Source organism: Heterocephalus glaber, unplaced genomic scaffold, assembly GCF_053883595.1.
Source record: "Heterocephalus glaber isolate CG9 unplaced genomic scaffold, H.glaber_assembly_v1.0 deba00000331, whole genome shotgun sequence".
In the NCBI taxonomy this organism is placed as follows: Eukaryota; Metazoa; Chordata; class Mammalia; order Rodentia; family Bathyergidae; genus Heterocephalus; species Heterocephalus glaber.
Window position 1 is genome coordinate 21979904 of NW_028258142.1, and position 23742 is coordinate 22003645.

General features: G+C 38.2%; 1 pseudogene; it reads right to left on the reverse strand.

The window, feature by feature from the left end:
• Positions 1–10399: 10399 nt before the first annotated feature.
• Positions 10400–23399, reverse strand: LOC101714575 (uncharacterized; annotated as a pseudogene).
• Positions 23400–23742: the final 343 nt, after the last annotated feature.

Sequence of the window (23742 nt, forward strand, 5' to 3'; positions counted from 1 at the left end):
GTAGGAGTCCCTCCAAACCAGACATCCATGGAAGCACAGACGATGAGCCTGAAATGTGAAGTAGAGAGAAGATTCAGTGGCTGGGAACTTCCACAGCTTTCTGAGGTCAGCACTGATTACAAAGATGGTTTTGAACACAGAGCAGATTTTGCATTAGAGTGAGGAAGTCAGAGTGGCAAGAAGATTCATTCATGAGTAAAGAAACAATTTCCAACTCTCCATCAACTAAGAAATGAAAGTAAATGTGGTGCATCCAGATAATGGAATATTATTGGCCATAAAAAGTAATGTGTTCATGTATGAACTAAAAACAGGCTAAGTGAAAGAAGTTTGTCACCAAAGATCCTACATAACTATTTACACTGCCTAGAATGGTCAAATCAATAGAGATAGAAAGTAGACCAGTGAGTGCCAAGGCTGGGGAAGAAGGAGGGAGATGAGGAATAACCAATGATGAGTATGAGGTTTCTTGTTGGGTAACAAAAATGTTCTGGAATTTATAGTGTTGATGATGGCACGACTCTAAACATCCTAAAAAAAAACCACGCAGTTGTGAATTTTAAATTGTACCATTTAAAATGAGAAAGAAACTATTGCCATCTGCTGAAAGTGAAATAAAGACGATCTGAATAAAATAGCACCAGAGGAAATAAACAAGAACGGCTTCCAAAACATTTGGAAGGTACATTTACAAGGAGATGCATGTAAAAGGTATGGCGATAAAATAAAAGTAGGACACTCCTCAAGCCTTTTAACCAGAGGCAAAAGCCAGGTAGGACTGAGATAGAAAACAGGCAAGGAAGAGCTGGGTTTCAGACACGGTGGGACAGTAGTTACTGTGGTTCACAGAGATGGAAGTCATCAGCAACCAGAAATAAACAAATCCCAGAGGTACAACTCAATGGCAGAGGGCTAGCTCAGCATGCTTGAGGCCCTGGGTTCTAGCCCCAGCATCATTTTTAAAAAATAAAACAAACAAGCCTGTGGCCCAGCTGCTCAGGAGGCTGAGCCAGGCAGATTGTAAATTTGAGGCCAACCTGGGCAATTTAGTGAGATAATGAATCAAAAAAAAAAAGAGATGAGATACAGCTAAGTGCTTCCTGAGTTCAAGTCCCACTACTAAAAAACAAAAATATGTATTGGACCTTTTAAGGCCATGTTTAGCAAAAATGTGTAGGGTTTTTTTGGTACCAGGGATCGAACTCAGGACCTTGCTCTTGAGAGGCAGGTGGTGGAACCACTGAGTTAAATCCCCAGCCCAAAAAATGTGTAGTTTTAATTTATTGTCTTTCTTTAGTTTTGTTTCAAACAGAATGTGAAGTCATTATAAAAATGCACACTATATAAATGCTGTAGGATAAAAATAAAGAATGGGATTATAACATCAAGCAAAGTTAAATACTTAGGAATTAAGCTAACCCCGGAAGTGAAAGACCTCGACAATGAAAACTACCATACTCTGAAAAAAAGGAGATGGAAGAATCAGCAGAAAATCGAAAGACATCCCCTGTTCCTGGATAGGCAGAACCAGTACTGTCACAGTGGCCACACTTCCAAAACTGACACACAGATTTAACACAATCCCAATCAAAATACCAACAGAATTCTTCACAAAACTAGAGAGGACTAATATCTAGAATATATAAAAAACTCAGAAAATGTAGACTCCCCAAAATAAAAAATCCAATAGAAAAATGGGCAAGCAAAATTAATAGACACATCACAGAAGTACAAATGGCCAATAAATACATGAAGAAATGCTCAGCATCGCTGGCCATTAGACATATACAAATTAAAACAGCACTGAGAATCTATCTTATCCCCAGAAAGAATGGCTATCATCAAGAAATCAAATAATAGGACCAGGGATGTAGCTCAGTGGCACCGCACCTGCCTGGCAAGTGCAAGGTCCTGAGTCCAATTCCCAGTACTGGAAAAAAAAAAAGATAATAAGAAATCAAATAATAAATTCTGGAGAGGCTGTGGAGGAAAAAAAGAACTCTTCTATACTGTTGGTGGGAATGTAAACTAGTACAACCACTATGGAAATCAGTATGGAGATTCCTCAATAATCTAAAACTAGAAATTCCATTTGACCCAGCTATTCCCCTCCTAGATATTTTCCCCAAAGAGTTAAAGACATCATATTACAGTGATATATGTATATCCAGGTTTATAGCAGCACAATTCATAATAGCTAAATCTTGGAAATGGCCCATATGTCTGTCCATCAACAGATGAATAGATTAAAAAAATGTGATATTTACATACAGTGGAGTACTACTCTGCCATAAAGACAAACTTGAGTCATTTGTAGGAAAATGGATGCACACTGAGATAATAATGTTGAGTGAAATAAGTCAGACACACAAGCTTAAATATCACATGGTTTCTCTTATATGAAAAACCCAGAGTAAAAATAAAAAACAAATAAAAGATAGATAATAGGAAGTTGGAAGATACATCATTCTTAAAGAGGAAGAGGATCAAGAGAGGGTAGAAAGGATAGGGGATGAATAAAAGGAATTGAGATATGTTACCTACATATACCAACTTCCAACAAGGAAGTAAACATTTTGTACTATATACATATAGTATATGTATACTATATACATTATGTACTACATAGTAAACATTATGTACTATATACACGTACTAATAAATTTTAAAAATAAAACTATATAAAAAAGAATTAAAGACATCTTATTACAGTGATACATGCATACCCAGGTTTATAGCAGTACAATTCATAATAGCTAAATTTTGGAAGGGTCCTACATGTCCATCAACAGATGGATAAAAAAATGTGCTATTTATACACAATGGAGTGGTACTCTGCTATGAAGAAGGATACATTGAGTCATTTGTAAGAAAATGGATACACCTTGAGACAATAATGTTAAGTGAAATAAATCAGACACACTAGCTTAAATACCACATGGTTTCTCTTATATAAGAAACCCAGAGTAAAAATAGACAATAAATAATAAAGGCCAGGAGGTAGATCTTTTGCAAAGAGGAAGGGGACCAAGATGGAGGTGGGAGGGAGGGGAAGGAAAGGAGAGGTAAAAAGAATTAAAATGTGTTATCTACAGGTACAAACTCCCCACAATGCAGGTAATCACTATGCACTACAAACTAATAAAAATGAAAATTGTGAAAAATAGAGGATGTGATTAAAACAAAAGGGTATTGGCCTGGGGATTTAGCTCAGTGGTGCTGCTGCCTGCCTCGAAATTGCAAGGTCCAGAGTTCAATCCCCAGCACTAAAAAAAAAAAAAAAGGTATTAATCAGAATGGTCTAAGGAAGCCCAGGGATAAGTATGCAGGATATATATACACAATATTTTGTGCCTTCTGAAAGTGGATGTGAATTGAGCTCTGAGGTTTTTCAACAGCAAAAACATTTAAGAAATGCTGTCAGTGACAAGAGTCAACAACTAATGAGGGGTTTGAACAATGTGGCTTCCTGTGAACTGAGGTTTTGCAATTAAGATTTTTCTTTCCTACAGATGAAACCACCACTGCTGCCAAAACCTAAGTGTGTTTTGTAAGGGAACCATACCTCTCAAGTCCCCAGGCACTCTGCTTTCCTGGCTGTGAGATGCTAGATCTCTGGTTCCAGCCACACTCTCAGAAGGCCTAGAGGCAGGCTTCAGGGTCTGCTGCTGCTAGTTCTCCCTGCAGCACCAGTGGCCACCTCACCGTTTGAGGCTAGACCTGAGTGAGTCCTCTCAGTGAGACAGGGTCTCATAAATGGGTCCGTGAGTTGCAGATGTGCCCTGACCACCAGAATATGAACATAAAGTCCAGTCAAAATCTAACAACAGGCCCACTGTCCTCTTTCCCATCCTCTCTACCTCCCAGACCCAAAATTCCAGAGCAGCTAAACTGATGGCTCCAGTTGAAAAAAGAAGGGCAATTGAGGATTAAATATAAACTTTAAACGCACTGAATGGTAATACTCTCTATGGAAAAGATAAAGGATTACTATCTTAGTAATCAAACACAAATAATAGGTTTGATTCTCACATGCAGCCCAGAACTAAGAATTATTACCAACATGGGTTTCTTTCTTCCTTTGAGATTCTGCTTTGATTCTCCCTAACAGGTCCAAGGAACTTTTTGATTTGTTTGTTTGTTTGGTGTTTTGTTTGTTTTGGTTTGATTTTGGTACAGGGATCGAACTCGGGACCTTCCGCTTGCGAGGCAGGCAGAGGAATCACTGAGCTAAATCCTCGGCCCCGTTTTTTTTTTTTTTAATCAACACCATCATCCAACCGCAACCATTGCCTTTAGGATGGGATGTTTCCCTACTAATGGGAGCAGCCTGAAAAACTAAAGAAGAGATGGGAAAGAAGGGAGAAGAGAAGGCACAGGGAATAGAAAAAGAAATTTTTCTAACTAAAAATAATTACAAAATGAACAAATACCTTGAAATATCAAGCCATTCTTCCACTTTCTCGAAAAGCCAAAATTGTATCACCTCCAGCTCACCTTTCTTCAACTTGTTGTTGAATTTTTTACAATTTTCTTGCAAGCGCAAGGTCCCAAGTTCAATTCCCAGTACCAAAAAAAAATACAATTTTCTTTGTAGACCATTGGCTATAAGGCAGTTTACAAGAAAACACAAGCAACCTTGCATGAAAGCACATGGGTCTTTTGTCATTAGCAATGGGCTACCCCTCACCTTACAATTAACCAGTCCAGTGAGCTACAAACTGAGAGCACTTTGGGCCACAGTCTCAGGATTTGTAAAATCAGACATTTAACGAGATGGTTTCTGACAATCTGATGTAATGCAGTGACTAAGAATGAGGTTACAGACATTTGGTAATGCCGGGCTTGAATCATTTCAATATTTATATTGTCACATATGCTAAGCCTCGTTTTCCTCATTTGGAAAATAAGAGTAATTTCAATATGATGCCACCTACTTTATAGAGCAGTTACAATGCCTACTTTGGCACTGGCATTCACCAAGCTTTCCAGAACAAAGGTTTCCTCTGTTGTTGAATGCCTTGGCTTCCTGTGGTATTAGTAACACCCTACAGAAGACATGGGACAAGCCAGGAGAAGTGGTGTACAACTGCGATCTCAGCTATGCAGGAAGCTGAGCAGAAGGATCACCAGTTTCAGGGCAATTTAGCAAGACCCCATCTTAAAATAAAAAATAAAAAGGGCTCAATAGTAGAGCGGTTGCCTAGCACGTGTGAGGTCCTTGGTTCAATCCTCATCACCACAAACAACAAAAAGATTTCAATATAGAAAGCACATATGACTGTAAATTCAATAAGAGCAAAATTGAGCCTTAATATTTTTCTCATTACAAAAATAATACTGGCATTATAAGGATTTTTAGAAAATATTTGTAAGCATTAGTTCTTCTGCAGAAAGATATATGAAAAGTAAAGTATCTCCTCTAAAACATGACAAATTTTGAGATAAAATGACCAAATGGTTGGGCCAGGAATTTAGCTCAGTGGCACTATACCTGCCTCACAAGTGTATGGTCCTGAGTTCTATCCCTGGTATCAAAAAAAAAAAAAAAAAATGACCAAATGGCCTTAAACTTTGGTGTTATAGAACTCAAGCCTTTCAAACTTAAAAATCTTGCCATTAAGCAGCAGAATGCAAAGCTGTACAAAATACAATCACTGTGATTTGTCTTCTCACTTTACTGTGGCTCTGCTGTTTTAAATGCCATTTCCTCCCAAAGAGGGAAATTATGGAACCTATTACCCAGAATGTTTCTTCTCGACCCCCTCCTTGGGCTGGCCCTATTTCCGGTCAGCAAGAGGCAGCTGCTTGTGATATCCAGTTGCCTTTTCCTCTGCACCTGCCCTACTCAGCCCAGTAGAGATCATCTGCAGCAAGTGTGGCCTCAGAGCTGAAGCTTGGCAGCCTTCCAGGGTCCTATGATCCGAACAGTGACAAGATCCTATCTTGGCATATGACGTTGAGTATGGGCTATAGATGATGTTCATGAACTAGCTCAGAAAGAATTTGTAAAGAACGGGTTTGTGCTAGGAATGATGGAATATACTAAAGAGGAAGATAGAAAACACCACCATGTGCTTTTAGTCCTTAAGTCCTTAGCACCCCTTACCTACACTACAACTATTGCAATAAGCTTTTATGCTACTAAAAGCCTGTAACAAATATTACTCAGCCATAAACAGAAATTGAATTTTTATATATGTGACATCAGGGATAGAACTTGAGAACATTAGGCTGAGTGAAATAAGAGGGACAAATATTGCATGATTTAATTTCTATTAGACACTTAGAATATGCAAACTCATGGAGAGCAAATAGAACATAGGTTAACAGGGATTAGTGGAAGAAGGGGAGTTATTGTCTAAAAGGTACAGAGTCTGACAAATGATGAAAAAGTTCTGAACATAGGGGTTGGGAATGTAGTTCAGTGGTAGAGTGCTTGCCTAACATGTGCAAGGCCCTAGATTCAATCCTCGGCCCACAAAAATAGATAGATAGATAGATGGATAGAAAGACAGATAGACAGATAAATAGATAGATAGATAGATAGACAGACAGATAGATGATAGGATAGATAGATCTGGATATAGATAGTGATGATGGCTTCACAACATTATGAATGCATGTTATATATTCATCCACTTACAAGTGTTCAAAATGATAAAATTTATTTCCAGCTATGGGGGAGGCTGAGACCGAAGGATCATTAGTCCCAGGCTAGCCAGGGCAACTTAATGAGGCCATATCTCAAAAAAAAAATAAAAAGGGCTGGGGGTACACACTTACCTAGCAAATATGAGACCTTAGATTTAATCTCCAGCACCAAAAGAAAAGCCAGGTTTAAATATAGAAAACACTTACATCCGGGGATTTAGCTCAGCGACACCGCGCCTGCCTCACAAGCGAAAGGTCCTGAGTTTGAACCCCGGTACAAAAAAAAGGAAACACTTATGACTGTAAATTTTAAAAGAGCAAAAATGAGGCTTAATTAATATTTTTTCTTATGTTATGCATATTTTACCTCAATAAAATAATCAATGAATGCATCAGAGGCAGGAAGTGGGAAAGTCTGTTAAATTCACTTTGTCAGAGAGACAAACTGCTTCAAATCGAACTTTAACATTAGGCACCACATTCACGGCTATCATCCACATCCACTTCAAGAATGTGTGCACTAATCTTGGGGAGGATAGAAGGGTAAATGATCAGTGGAGGGTTATTCTATTTCTGAAATTCTTTATTTTTAAACAAAATATACCAAAATATTATACATTTAATCTAAGTGACTGTGTATGAGTGTTTTATTACTTTCTCTACTAAATAAATTTTTCACACCTTCAGTTCTTTCCTCAAATCTCTAACATCTTCTCCTCCTCCATCCTCACTTTCCACTGATGACTTTGTTTCTTACCTCCAGAAGCAATCAGAAATCCCTCACCCTTCCCATCCCGTCAGAGTCTAAGTGTCTATACGCTATACCCTATACCCTATACCCTAAGTGTCTATATCCCTGCCCACTTCCATGGGGAAGCTACCCAGAGTCCACATCTCCTTTGTGCAGAAGCTCTCTTGTCTGTCATCTATTCAAGTCTGTCTCTGCAGTAATTCTTCAGTGCCTGTCTTTTCTGCTAGAGCATTATCTCTATTAAGCCAGGGATTTTGCCTATATGGTTCTCTGCTGTATTCCAAACATGGAGATCATGTAGACTCTCAATAGATATCTATTCAGTGAAAAAATGTACTCCTCTATATATTTGAAATATTTTGATATTTTAAAAATGAAATGTTTGAACAAAAAAACAGACCTTGAGTGCATGAAAAACTTGAAATAAAGGATTCTGCCCATTAATACTTGAAATAAAGGATTCTTCCTTGTTTCCATAAATCATTTAAATGTCTCAGAGGTGCCAAGATTTCAACCTCCAAGCCACATCTCCTAGAAATCACATACGAAATACTTGGTCATCTCTATGGTCCCATTATTCTTTTAGAAATCATCCTGACTTCTTTTCCATACAACATTGCTCTGGACCTAGAAAGTACACATTTCAAACCCCAAGGAACATGAAAATAACTTTGGCTTCAACAAAATTTTAAAAAATCAAATACAAGGGCTGGGGATTTAGCTCAGTGGTTCCGTCGTTTGCCTTGCAAGCGCAAGGACCCGAGTTCGATCCCTAGTACCCAAAAAAAAAAATCAAATACGAAAGGTTAAAAGCTGAATAGCCTTTTGTAGACATCAGAAAATGCCATAATAAATTGTCTATGCTATTTGTAATGTTAATTACCTTTATTCTGAATTACATAGGCTGTGTTTCTTAAAACTATAAAGGAAATGTGGCTATTTTTGGTTTGGTATCTATATTTCCGTCATCAAAGCAGGGAGCAAATATCATTACTGGAGCATTTTTATTCTGAGTTGAGAACACTGAAATAATCTGATGTAAAATACTTTGAAAACTTGTCAATCATTAAATAAGTTTGAAAACTGAATCATCATTAATCACAAAAGATGAAGGAGTGTGCATTTCCATGGAGGTCTCGTTAAGTGGAATTACACAGGTACTTTTTCATTTTAAAATTTTCTACTCTAATAAGTGACTTCATTAAAGTTTTATAGACTTTCATCATACACTTTAAATTAAGAGATCTTTTAGCCAGAACAGAAGCTAACAAAAACTATATTTTATTTTTTGATGTTTTAGTTCTATAGTGACTTATTTGATTGTACCTTAAATCAAACAAGTTCAGTATTTTTATTAGTATTTGGAGAAATATATTTTAAGCATTTTCTTTCCCTTTGGCACATAGTACTTTGATAGTAAAGAAACTGACTTGTGTGCATTTTAAGGGTGGAGATAAAACTTTAAAATTAAAAAGTAGGATTTCTCTTCCAGCCAAAATTATGACCTAATTTAGGGGAAAACCAGCCTTCGGGGCCAAAGCAGCTTGTTAAGACTCAAGAATTCTAACCATTTCTCTGGGCTTATCCGCAAACTAAAGCAGTAATGACTGAACTCACTTCCCTGAGGCCAGTTTCTACATCTAGAAAGTCGAATACTAAACTTACATTCAAGTGCTACCCAGTTTGCTAGGTAGTAGATTTAGCGGCCCTCAGGTGTTTCTGTGGTGGCTCAGCCCAACATAAATATTCAAGATTAGTGCCAAAAGTTGAAGTCTGTTACTGTTGGTGCCACCAAATGACTTAAATTCATGAACTTCCTTGTTCTTAGTACAAGAATGAGTAATTCTTAAAAAGTTTTATTTAAACTAGTAAATATTTACAAAGGATATTAGAGTAGGACATTCATTATAGCATAAAGTAGATATAAAGAGAAAAGCAATTATTGAAAAGATGTTATCTTTCAGCAAGTTTCTTTTCAAACAACTTCAGTACTTAGTCAAGTACTAAGTGGTATACACCCAACTCAAATCAATGAGTCATGATAAGCCTTTTAAAGATTATTTGTTTTTGTCAGCTGCCACTAAAATTTTTAAAACTCGTGTTTTTATTGATAAAGATGAACTCATTTTGATACAATTGATATCAAAGTACTATAGATTAACAAATTAATATTAGTTGTTATATTGAACACCAATATAGATAGATGATTTGTCTTACTATTTCATTATGAAGGCACTAAAAGCTTAGATCTGATTCATAAATATACTTTATATTCACTCTACAATGACATAGTTCCAAAATATTGCTTATTTTAAAAAATTACTAAATTATCTTTTATTAATATGTATGTTATTTTGGTAAAGGCCATGTCTTATCCTTTTTTTTCTAAAACAATGGTTTTTAAGTCAGGTGTAGTGGTGCACACCTGTAATGCTGGCATTGGGGAGGCTGAGACAGGAGAATCCCCATGAGTTTGAGATCAGCCTGGGTTACATAGTGAGTTCAAGTCCACCCTGAGCTACATAGTAAGGCTCTGTTTCAAAAAAACAAAAAATAACTAAATAACTAAAGTAATATTTTTAAATGAGAACCAGAAGTGTGCTTATAATGTAATAGTTTGACACAAAAAAATCCATAAGTGATCAAGAGTTGGAAGTTTATAAAATAATGAAGGTAACAGTGGGTACTGGAAGAAAAGTTGCTCCAGAATCTCAGAGCCAGACTGATGTAGCCTCTCCTTGTGATCCTGTCTCTGTTCATCCCTGGAGTCCATCTTGCCAGGGCTGAAGCTGCCTCTATCCCACCACCCAGCCCCCTCAGAAGCCCCCCAGTCATCCCTTCCACAGTCCTTGTAGCCACCCCAATCATAGTCTCTTATGCCATAGCAACAATCATCTCCATAGTTACTGCCCACATGGGAGCCTCTTGGACACCCTCCTGGGCCATCTAGTTTAGGGGTCTCACACAGATTGCATTTATTTCTCCAAGAAAAGTTCATGCTCGCACATGTAAGATTAGGACACTTCCAATCCCCTCGCCTCCACCAGCTCCCCTAGGGGAGTCCTCCAGGGCCACCACCACCACTGCCACTGCCTCCATATGCTCCACAGCCCATGGGTCCTCCTCACTCTTGGCCTCTTTGACCACTGCCACCATCCCAACTGAGCCCTGCTCAGCGGGTAGCAAATGAGTGTTGGGAGCAATGCTACATAATTCTAGGGATAAATCATTTGGTTAGCCTAGTTCTCTTGCCTACAGCCCAGCTACAGAATAACTCCAGTTTGGCCTCCAGTCACAACTGAGACTTCAGTGATCCAGTGATGCTGTGATTCTCCAGGACAAGAAACATCCTGGGAGAACAAACATCTGCTCAGTTCCTCATTGTTCTTGGACTGATTAACATCTTGTTTGCCGGAGATGTACTGAACTCTCTGCAAGCCTTCCGTTACACCTTGTTTATCCCAATGTGAACTGCTGAACTCTCTGCAAGTCATTTGTTACATTTGTTTCTCCCGATGTACTGAATAAAAGGTGTGGTAAGCTGGGGGCTTTGTCTTTGCCGCCCAGAGCAGCACTGATCAGACCGAAAGCTCAGCTTCTTCTCAGTCTCATTTTTCTACCTTTCCTGTAATTCGCCGTGTGCTGCCGTGGCTCGCAGGAGACCAGGACTCACTGCAGAGGTTCTGGTAACGTCTCCTTCCCCTGTCCCCTACAAATGAGACCTTGGTAAGATTCCCAAATAATTCTTTACCATCAAACCAACTGCTTTAGCAGAAGGCAAGTCATCAGACGACACTATCGCCTCTCCAGCTTACCAGTTTCCTTATCGGTGTACAAATTAAGCATAGGCCATCCAGTTTTCTTATTTGTCTTAATGCCAATGTGTTTGAAGTGATCAGCCACAGACTCAATTTTAACACTTGCACCCAGGCTTTGGACAAAGATGGTGTTGTTTTCTGAATTATCCTACTCAGAATCATGACATGATCATTGGTCCCAATAGCCACCAAAGGTATTGAAGCCACCACAGTCACTTCTCCTCATGCCACCTTTGCCTCCACAGCCTCCTCCATGATCTCTGCTGCAGCTCACATGGTCCTGTTGGCCTTCCCCATATCTGCCACCGCCACCACCACTCTGGTCCTGACTGTCATAACCACCACCACTACCATTCAGGGAGGACTGATCTTAGCCATAAGATCCACTGCTAAAAATAAAAAAAAAATTTTTAAAGCTAAAAAAAAAATTAAAAAAATTTAAAAAATAAAAAAAAAAGATCCACTGCTACTGTTACACTGATTCTGCTGTCTACAGCCATAAGGAAGACTAGAGGAGCTTTGCTATTGTCTGTAGCTCTGTTGCTGTCTGCCATACCCAAATGGCTAGCCATAGCCCCCACTCTGAGGCTGCCCATAACTGCTCCTTTGAGAATTGCTACCATAACTTCCGGAGGTGCTGCTGGGAGCTGGCTGCTGGCCTTAGCCAGCATAGGAGGACTGTGGCCCATAAGATGATTGAGAACTCTGGCTACTGCCATAGCCACCAGTGGAGCCATATCCCTGGAGAATGGACCATCATAGCCTGTGTTCTGAGTCTATCTGTAAGAAGAATCATAGCTGTTCTGGCAGAGCATGAAGTGTCTGCTGACTGCCCATAACCACTGTAACTTTACTGTCCCTAAAGCTGATAGCTCTGCTACGAGTAGCTCTCCCCAGGCTGGGTGGGGAAGGCCTCATATTGGGTTGTTTGTTGGGTGCAGTCTTTGACCCCTACAAGCAAACACAGAGCACCAATGCTCCGAGGACTTATTCATTTCTATATCTCTAAAACTTAACAGAATCTTGGGATACATTTGACAATAAGAAATATTTATTGAGTGAAAATGCAGGCACACATTGACCCTGGCAGATAATATTTAGAAATCTATCCCTCTTTTTAGTTATGCAAATTTTTGACATACACTGACTGAGGACCAATTTGATTTGGAAGTAGCTGTAATGTACTTATTTTAAAATTGAATTGTACTTTGCCCCCTTGCTTTTGCTGAAGGTCTTTGGTAGATCTGGATTTTTTTCTCTTTCCCACAAGCCTTCCTCAAGAGTTGTTCTCCAATGTAGAATTGCTCTCCACATTGGCTCATCCACAGAGATGTCCTGAAAATTTTCTACCAGCAGTAATGTCACAAAAGTTGTCATGCATTAAGGCAAAGATGGGCCCAGTCCTCTGCTAAACGAAAACTGTCTTCCACCTGGGAAATGACTGATCACAGAAACGATCTAAAACCTGGAGAAAAATGAGCAGCTTCTTACATTGCAAGAATGTACAAATCCACTTTCTATGCAGTTAGAAAAAATAAAGCAAGTTCTGATGTCCAAAACCATCGCTTACAAGAAACATTTTTCAGAGTAGTCATTAACAAACCCAGAAGCTCATGTTGTATTACTTGTGATTAAAGCAGACCTCTTAAAACATCTTCAAATCTCCTTAGAAGGAGGTATCTTCATGATTTTCCACATATTACTAAACAAGTAGTAATTTAGAGATGATTGTCCCAGAAACTTTTTTTTTTTGCCTCCTTTTTGGTATGGGAAATCCAACTCAGCTTCGCACTTGCCAGTCAGATGTTACACCACTGAACTACATCCCCAGCCTGCGTCCTAGAAACATTTTTATTAAAAGAATTAATGAGCATGGAAATTTAGACTTGGAAAATTGTCAGGTTTTTATTCACTCCTGCTTTAAAAGAACATAAGGAATAAGGGAAAGAGAGTTTCTGATTTAAAACATGAGTCCTAGCCTCACTGAACTTCACCAATCCCATGGCTTGAATTCTGAAAGTAGATTTTGTAGTCAAAGATCACAACTTTCCTCTGTTTCTGAAGTTCTACCCAAAGTTATTTTTTAAACCAATGTAATCTCACAAATTCCTCGAGATTACATCTCAAACAATTCCAGAGTTCCTTCCCTTGCACTTTGCTCCTCTGCTGACAGATCGGTCCATGCAGATGTATCTTAGTCATGACCTTGGGATCTGGAAATGCCCTTCACCACAGCTGTTTTTAATGGCTTTCCCAAAAGTGTTGTGCCTGTGGAGATACAGGTTAGACTTCAGTTTCAATGAAGGAAAAAACGACATCTTGAAATGGGCCTGTTTGTAGGAAGAGTATTTTAAATCAGTGTCCTGGGGGAAGTTACAAAATGTTCTGTTACCTGATTTCTTTCCACATGTGGTTCAATACACCGCTTATGGTTTCAATTTGAAAAAGGATAAATTCATTTAGAAAGCTGTTTTCTAGTACAAATAAGATATAATTTTGGAAATAAGCCAGTTCTTTAGAATTCTGGGTGATTCAATCTAAGAATTGCCAATTATAAGTTCTAAACGTAATTAACTGATGCTTTGTTTTACTTTTGTTTTTTAACTGAGGATTGAACCCAGGGCCTTGCACATATTAGGGAAGTGCTTTACCTTTAAACTACATCTCCAGCCAGATACTTTATTTTACTTAAAGTTACAAGTGCTAGATTGTAAGTCCACAAACGGAGGTTCACATATACACCCCTCAGTGAACTGTGCAAAAGTGTAAGAGGCACAATGATGGTGAACCTTTTAGAGACCAATTGCTAAATTGCAACCCAAAACTCTCTTGTTTATGAAAAAGTGCCAACACTGCAATTAAACCTGAATACTGAGGTTTTAGCTTAAAAAAAAACAACTCATACATTAATATCTTTTGTCTTACAATAAAATACAATAACACACGTGCAGTAGATTCACCACTACTGTCCTAAACCATCTGCCTGAGAGCCGTCCATCCAGTCACACCCATTCTGCATGTTCATACGCTGCCTCGAGAAACCTTTCATCTTATGAAAAAAGGACCTCTCTTCCTTGCTGGTTCATGGCTCCAAGGACTAAAGATCATAATTAAAACGATGAGTTTTCATCTTTGACAAAGGAGCTAACCACCATCATTGGAGGAAAGATAGCCTATTTAATAAATGGTGTTGGAAAAACTGGATTTCAACCTGCCAAAGATTAAAACTAGACCCATACCTATCACCATGTACTAAACTAAGATCGAAGTGGATTAAAGATACAAATATTAAGACAGAAACACTAAACTTGCTGGAAGATAAGTTGGGTAGAACTCTTGAAGACATTGGCATAGGAAAAGACTTCATGAACAAAACCTCAGCAGCACAGGAACTAGCAGAAACAATCAACAACTGGGATCTCATCTTATTAAAAAGCTTCTGCACTGCAAAAGAAACCACCAACAGAGCTAACAGACAGCCTACAATATGGGAAAAAAATTTTAGGAGCTTTACGTCAGACAAAGGACTACTATCTAGAATATATAAAGAATTGAAAAAAAATCAGACCTCCCAAATTCAAAGACTCAATTCAAAAATGGGCATCTGAAATGAACAGATATTTCTCACACAAAGAAGTAAAAGCAGCAAACAAATATATGAAAAAATGTTCAACATCACTCGTCATTCGAGAGATGCAGATGAAAACAACACTGAGATTCCACCTCATCCCAGAAACAATGGCTGCAATCAAGAAATCAACCAATAACAAATGCTGGTGGTGTTGTGGGGAGAAAGGAACCCTTCTCCATTGTTGGTGGGAGCGCAGACTGGTGCAACCACTGTGGAAGTCAGTATGGAGATACCTCAAAGAACTAGGACTAGAGGTCCCATTTGACCCAGCTATTCCCCTGCTGAGTATCTTCCCAAAAGAATTAAAAGAATCATACCACAGTGATATATGTGCACCCATGTTCATAGCAGCACAGTTTGTAATAGCTAAAGCTTGGAAGCAGCCCAAGTGCCCATCAACTGGAAACTGGATAAAGAAAATGTGGTTCTTTTATAAAAGGGAGTACTACTCAGCCATGAAGAATGAAAAACTAGAGTCATTTATAGCTAAATGGATGCATATTGAGGCCATACTCTTAAATGAAATAAATAGGACACATATGTGTAAATACTGAATAGCTTCTCTAGTGTGAGAAACTGATAGTGTAAACAAGGGTTAAAATGATTAAAATGAATAACTGATAATTTGAAATAGGAAAAAAGGTCCAAAGATGAAGGAGTGAAGGGAGGGGAAGGGGAAAGGAAAAGAGAGAAAGGAAAAACTATGAGAAAAGAAAAAAAAATGGAAATTAAATCTATGTAAATAGGGAAGGGTGGAGGGGGTGAAGGGCACACAGGTAATGGGGAAAAAAATAAGAACCAAGATATATCATGTACAGGTACAAACACCCAATGATAAATGTAAACGAATTGTATACCTAAAATGTACCAATAAAAGAACTAAAAATAAATAAATAAATAAATAAATAAATAAAACGAGTTTTGAGGAAGCTTTATATAAATCAATTCACTATAACACATAACTGTATTATACTATGTACATAGGTTAATAGGTTTTAAGACCAAAGGGTGACTTTGGGACAGGGATAGCTTGGCTGAAGCCAAGATGATCAGAGTTTGAATATATGAAAGACATGCATGGTAGGAGTGACTTTTCCTTTCTCACACCTTCACTACTCTCAAATAATACATAACTCTTTGAAGAGGAATCCTGTGAGCAAAGCAAAGAAAGCTTAAAACTGAAAACAGCTCTCCTGAAGCATTTAAGTACAACCTGGTGAGATAGATTTCTAAAAGTTACAGTTTCTTGGGCCGGGGATTTAGCTCAGTGGCACAGAGACTGCCTCATAAGCGCAAGGTCCTAAGTTTGATCTCAGTACCAAAAAAGAAAAGTTATAGCTTCTGTTCATGAGCTTGGAACTTAATTTTTTATAACAGTTAACACATGTTCTAATTTCTCATTAAGCTTTTAAGCCAATTTCCTTATGCATCCTTATTTGGTGCATAACTAATGAAACAACAGACTAATTTAAAATGTGTGCTTCTAGAAAGAAAACTATGCTTCAACTGGATAAGCTGTTGACAGGTCAGAGAACCCACTTTTTGCTGTTGTAGTTGTTTGGCATTGCTGAGGATTGAACCCAAGGCATGACACATACCTGCCAACCACTCTACCACTGGGCTATATCCCCAGCCCTTCCTTTAAAATTTTATTTTGAGACAAGGTCTCCATAAGTTGTCCAGGATGGCTGGCCTCAAACTTGCCATATCCCTGCCTCAGCCTCCCGAGAAGCTGGGACTACATACATGTACCATCACACCTAGCTGAGTCTGTTTTAATTATGTCAAGTCAGGGCCCCCTTTCTCTTCAAAAAGTAATATTATCTTATATTTACATTACAACTTATATTTTTTAAAAATTGTTAACTCTAGCTGGGCATGGTGGTGTACACATGCCTATAATCCCAGCGCTTCGGTGGCTGAGGCAGGAGCATTACCCCAAGTTCAAAGCCAGCCTAAGCTACATGGTGAATTCAAGGCCAGTCCGAACTGCATATTGAGACCCTGTCTCAAAAACAAAATCAAGAAAGTTGTTTACCCTACATAATCTCATTTGACACTTACAACAGCCTTGCATGATAAGCAAGGTCATATTTAGTCAAGAAGACTGAGGCTCAGATTGGAAAGCACACAGCTTAGTCTGGCCTCAGGTCTCCCAACTCCTGGTCCAGTGATCTTTCTATTCTATCAAACTGATTCTCAAAGTTAGATGAAACCCTCTATATGAAAGCTTATAACACTTCTTCCTTTCTAGGTAGCTTCTTTGGGGTTTGTGTCTTCATTCCTATAAGAAAACCCAGCCCTTGGGCCGAGGATTTAGCTCAGTGGTTCCGCTGCCTGCCTTGCAAGCACAAGGACACGAATTCGATCCCCGGTACCAAAAAAAAAAAAAAGAAAGAAAGCCCAGCCCTTTCTCCAAAAAAGGGCAGAATGTGCAGTACAAATGTAGTAACACCACTATACTAATTAATCATTTTAAAAATTCAGGCCATAGGCAAGAGTTCTAACTTATCATTAAAATTATAAATTTTTTTGGTACTGGGGATCAAACAGGACCTCGCGCTTTCGAGGCAGGCTCCGGAACCACTGAGCTAAGTCCCCAGCCCCGATACCATGTAATTCTAAAATTGAATTGTGGTGATGGTAACAGGGCTGCCAAAAATTACTAAGACTTATTAGACTTAAGATGGGTAAAATTTTACCCTGTCTCAAAATAAAAAAAAAAGGCTAGGAATGCAGCTTGGTTCAATCACCAGTAACAAACATGCACACACACACAAAGATGGGCAAAATTTATAACTCATCTCATAAATTATACATCAATGAGGGTGTTCAAACACTGTTACGGTCTAAACTGTTGTTCCCCCAAAATTCCTATGCTGAAGTCCTAATCTGAAATACTTCAAATGTAACAGTATTTGGAGATAGGGCTCTTAAAGAGATGATGGAATTAAAATAAGGTCACTGGGTGAACTGTAATCCAGTATGACTGATATGCTTGTAAGAAAAGATTTGAACACTGATAGGTACAGAGGAAAGGTCAAGTGAAGACATAAGGAGAAGGTGGCCATCTATAAGCCAAAGAAAAAAGCCCCAGAACAAAGCAATCCTTTCCAAAACCTTAATCTCAGACTTCTAATCTTTCTGCTATTTGAAGCACCAAGTCTGTAATTAATACACCCTCCTGAACACTCACACGCGTACACTCACACATGTAGCAGATAATATTATACTATCTAACACGAGCTGTATGGAAACCTGCCTTGAGCTATTGTTGACATTTTTACTCCTCTGAGCTTTTTTTTCAACAAAATTTTGTAGTTAAATTCATTTATATATGCTTAACATTAAAAACTGTCAACATTAACTATGAACTACCAAAATTCAATATATGCCATTTAAAAGCCAACATGACTTTTTTAATAACATAGCTCAACTCTTAGACTAATTCCTTGGTGAAGAATGACTGACCCAAAGTATCACACCCCTTGGTGGACATGATAAACACTGGGAGCCAATATCTGCGCACCTGTCCCCTTACCAAACCCTTATTATATATTGCTAGTTACATAGGGCTGTTCAAAAAAAAAGCTGGGCCAAAGAAATGAGGATGAAATTCTAGGTAATTTGTCTATAAAAATTGTGTAGAGTTTATGTAATTGGAAAGCATGGAATCATAAAATAAAGCAAGCATTATTCATTATATTTCTTCGCTGTAGAAAGTTTCCTTGTTTCAATTCCCCTCTTAATTTTGTCTCACAGTGACATATTGCAGCTCAATGAGATCCTGAAATGACAAGAAAGCAGGGGGTGAAGTACTGTGTTTAGTAAGCTAAATTTCAAGGGAAGTTATAAGAAGTGGCATCTACTGGTAGGCAATGCTTTCCTTCACATGTCTCTCTCTCCCCCTTGCTGTGTTGACAAATTGGGAGGTATGAGTGTTGCTGGGTCCTACCTGTAATATTTTACAGGACCTTTATTAAAAATCACAACTGTAGAGCTGGGGATTTAGCTCAGTGGTTCCGCCACCTGCCTTGCAAGTGCAAGGACCAGAGTTCTATCCCTAGTTCAAAAAAAAAAAAAAAATCACAACTGTAAATAAAAGTCTAATCTTATTTATTTATTTATTTATTTATTTATTTATTTTTGGTACCAGGGATCAAACTTGGGACCTTGTGCTTGTGAGGCAGGCGCCAGAACCACTGAGCTAAATCCCCAGCCCTAATCTACTATAAAGAGATATCAAAATCTAAGAACTTTATATCTTAAAAATCACAAATACCACCTCCCAGCTCTAACAAAAATAGTTTGTTTTCTATCGGGCAGTGGTGACAAACCTGTGCTGTGAATACCTCAGTTGGCTGTTTGTTATCATGAAAGCTCTAAAAGGTTCACCAGAACTGATATGGTTAAGAAACAAAAGCTCTCCAAGAGAAGGAACCGGATGCTTTGTAGAGAAGAGATGAAGGGTGGGCATCTATAACCCAGAGGGCTATAGCCCTGCTACTTCTTTTGCTTCTTCTTGACCTTTATTTTGATTACACATTCTATTCTCCTTCAGCGTCTGAAGAATTGGTGACATCTGACTTTGAAGACAATCACTAGCATGTGTCCCAAGGATTGAAGATACCATTCCACAGTTGGAGCTTTATTTCCTTTTTTCCAGTTGGAGCTGCCATTAACAAAGTTTATACAGGAGATCCTGAATGTCTCAAATTCTAAAATCCTGGCTTTTAAATCTAATATGTGTTGGGCCAGGGATTTAGCTCAGTGGTTCTGCTACCTGCCGCAAAAGTGCAGGGACTCGAGTTTGATCCCTGGTATCAAAAAAAAAATCTAAAATATGTGTCCTATGTTAGCTAGCTAGTGTATATATATATATATTTTAATGTAATTTATTACCATGAAAGCTGCATGCATTACCTAGAATGTGACAACCACACACATTCACAATGTTTCTGATCATCTAACTCCACAGCATCATTTACATTATTTCCTTACCTCTCAATGGCTTTCTCAAATCTGTGGTCACCTGGGTCAACAGGTATCAACTCAATGATTACAAGGTCAAGCCATGAGATAGAAAAATCAAAATATTAATTTAGATGTTAGACTAAACTTCACTTTATTTTTTTCAGAATAAATGTCACCAAAGGACAAATATCTATGGTTTTGTGGATTTGCAGGTTAATGGCCAGAGTAAGCCAATGGTTTTCAGTTTCCCTGGTGGCTGCAAAGCAGTATGAGTCAAGGGCTTTGCCTTGCCATTCTTCCTTATTTCCCTATGTTGATATCAAGGGGACCCATTTCAGAAAGAGTATTGGTTTGCCACTTCCGGGCATATATTTATGAACAAGGAATTTATTCTTAATATAAAAAGAAATTGAGAGTGTCAAGAGGTGAGATGTAGGCTGAGAATAGGAAGAAGAAAAGACACTAATCGATATAGGGTCGAACACCTATATATTCCTAAGAAAAATATGATATTGAGCCAGTCTTTCATTGCATTAGGGCTCTGAGTAAAGGGGGATAAAATTATTCCTTTCATATATTAGTACTTAGAAAAAAGGTCATAAAACTCTACAGCTTTTTATAAGGGTAAAACAGGGAATGGAGACTGATGAATACAACAGGGAGGAACCATTAGTAAAATAATGAATTAAATTTCTGTCCACATTTCTAGCATAATAAGTCATCACTTGTTTAATCCCTATGGTTTGATTATACCTATCACAATATAAAAATATTATTTATGCCAAAAAAGGGGCCAGGGATTTAGTTCAGTGGTTCCACCACCTGCCTCGAAAGTGCAAGGACCCGAGTTCGATCCCTGGTACCAAAAAAAAAGTCTGTTTGCTCCAAAAGAAAATCACAAAATGGACTCATAACCTTATAGTTTGGTAAATAAATGTCAGAATAATTTGTAGAGCATGCATAGGACAAAAAAAGGTGACGTTTTTAACTATAAATTGAAAGTAAATCAAATATTATGCATCTATGTGGCTGACTCTGGAGATAAAGAAAAATACAAAAACAATTATGAAAATAAAACTTTCAGATGCAAGGCCCTGAGTTCCATTCCTGGTACCAAAAAAAAAGAAAGAAAGAAAGAAAGAAAGAAAGGAAGGAGACTTTCAGGAACTGCACAGGATATTTCTGTGCAGGAATCAATTTACTGACATTAAAGATATTGTAAAACATACCAAGCCTGTTTGTATTTAAAAGTGTCTTAATTACTTTTTTCATTGCTGAGTCAAAATACCCAACACCCAAAATTAAAAGAGGAAAGGCTTATTTTGGCTCACAGTTTGTAGAGGTTTCAGTTTTACCTGGCTGGCTCCAAGCAGGATGGCATGGCAGAGGGGCATCGCAGAAGAGAAACATTGCATGGCAGAAAGAAGTCAGCAAAGTAGTTAAGCAGCAAGTGAGTGACTCTTTTTGGCCCTTATCTTCTATCAGGGTACATCCTCTTACAATGGGTAGCACAGGGTGGGCATCTTCATTATCCACACCCAGAACTATGCCAAACCAATCAGTGGATTAATTTAGTAATCACATACCCATAATCCCAGAATCACTCACTTAATCCCAGCATCACACACTCTAGATCTACCCACCTCAGAAAAAGCCCACCTATGACCCCATGTGGCTTTGGAGGGACATCTAGACACAAGCCATAACAAATAGAAAATTATCTTTCCATTTGCAGGAAGTCTACTAGTTGTGCTTTAGGAAACTGTGAACCAAAGACCCTGTGAACTCCATTCTTTCAACAGGTTCTTGGGTTTATTTAGGTCCTATTACCAGTTGGCCATCTTAACATTTAGAAAAAAATGTCAGTTATCACAGTACTTTGACCACCATAGTCTACTCAAGTTATGTTGGCTTCCTACACCTGCTGTAACAAAGAACCACAGACTTTGTGGCTGAGATCAACAGAAATTTATTCTCTCACAGCTCAGTAGGCTAGAGATCAGAAAACAACTCTGTCTGCCTCTGTTGTTACCTGGTGTCCTCTCTGTATGTCTCTGTGTCTTCATATGAACTTCCCAAACAAATATTAGTCATTGAATTGAGGGTCCAATCTATCCAGTATGACCTCATCTTAACTCGATTACATCTCCAAAGATTCTGTTTTCAAATAAAGTCATATTCTGAGATTCCAGATGTACATGAATTTGGGGGACATTATTCAACTATGTCAACTAACAAATGATTTTAAAAGATATTCTTCAGTAATCAAATACCTTCTGAGAATCTATAACTTTTTAACATATGTGCTGTGTACAGAATCTAAATACAAGTACCTCAAGTTATCCCTTTAAAGTTTCTAGGAGTACAGTATTCTGAATTATTTTAAGTCTGACTGCTATTTACAAATCATTTCTTTGTTCAAGTAAACTGTGCTAAATTTTTTAAGTCTTGATCCTCAGTTGACTGAAATCCTCTCTAAGCATCAGATAATTTCTCCTGCTCTGGGTTCAGGAATGCAGATTATTGTTCTTTACCTCATTTTATTCCCAATATTTTTTCCCTTTTTAAACTAAGGATAGTTCCATATTTTTTAATACTTCAGGCTGCTGGAGAAATCCATCATATTTGCCCATCCTTTTGAAACATGACCTTCATTGGGAACATGTTGTCATTTTATGTCCTTCTTTTTAGTTACAGGATGGACTTAACTTTTTAATCCTGTACTCTGTCATCCTGCCATAGACAAACTCATAAAACTCATAAAACTTGGTGTCTTCAGTTATCTAAAAATACCATAAAAAACAGATGATATAACATCATTATTTTAAGATAAAAGGCAAAGCCATGTGGTTAAAATACAAATATGAAGAAAGCTCCACTTATGATTTTATATAAACAGTGGTAATCTGAGATATTTTATGTTCAGAGATTGAATTGATGTTTTATACTTGAGATCTTTTTTGAATAACATAAATATGAGACTTGGGCTTAAAGAATAAAAACGTTTCATTTCCCCCAAATAAGAATTTTTGAGAATTTTTTTCATTGTAATATTCATTTTATGAGAGTCCAGATGCACTAGATTTCTATGCTCTTGAATTCAAATGTGTTGCTTAAAGACAGGAAGGAATTTTGGGGGGTGGGCAGGTTGTTACTGGAGATTGAACCAGGGGCCTTCACACTGAGCTACATCCCCACCCCATATTTATTTATTTATTTATTTATTTATTTATTTATTTATTTAGAGACACTTTCTCACTAAGTCACTATATTGTCCAGGCAAGGCTTGTACTTGTGATCCTCCTCCCTGTTTCCCTTAGTGCTGGGAATACACTTACAGCCTATGTAGCAAGTATGTACTGAGACCCAGCCCCAAAATAGACAGTATCTGGGGAAACAAAGAAATAAGAGATGGGTTTACCTTCACCCCACCTCTACCTTTCCTTGGCCTCATACAGCATCTTAGTTCTTCCCAGGATTTTCCCAACTGCACTGTGCTAATCGGAAGGAACATGGCCTTCCGAGAACAATCTCCTGCCTTTGCATCCTCACCCTCCTCTAGCCACTGCATCTCTTCTTTACCCTCTCCTTGCTCCTCCTCCTCAGCCCGTGGCCTTGCCTTCTGTTCCACTGAGAAGAAAAACGTAAATGTCCTTCGTTTTCCCCTAAGTGGTGGAGACCAACTGGTGCCCAGAGAATTAGAGAATTGTTTGAAACGGGGAAAATAAATAGACAAATACAAATTTAAAGTGAGAAGTGTAGTGAGGAAACAGTTGAGAAGCCAGACACCTCAGACATCAGGAAGCTCTGCCAGAACCATGGCACCTCCATCTCCACTGGTCGTTTGTGCAGTACCCATCTGAGGAGGAGAGACGCTCAACCTCTTTCCTCTCCTGTGTCTTCACTACTGGGCT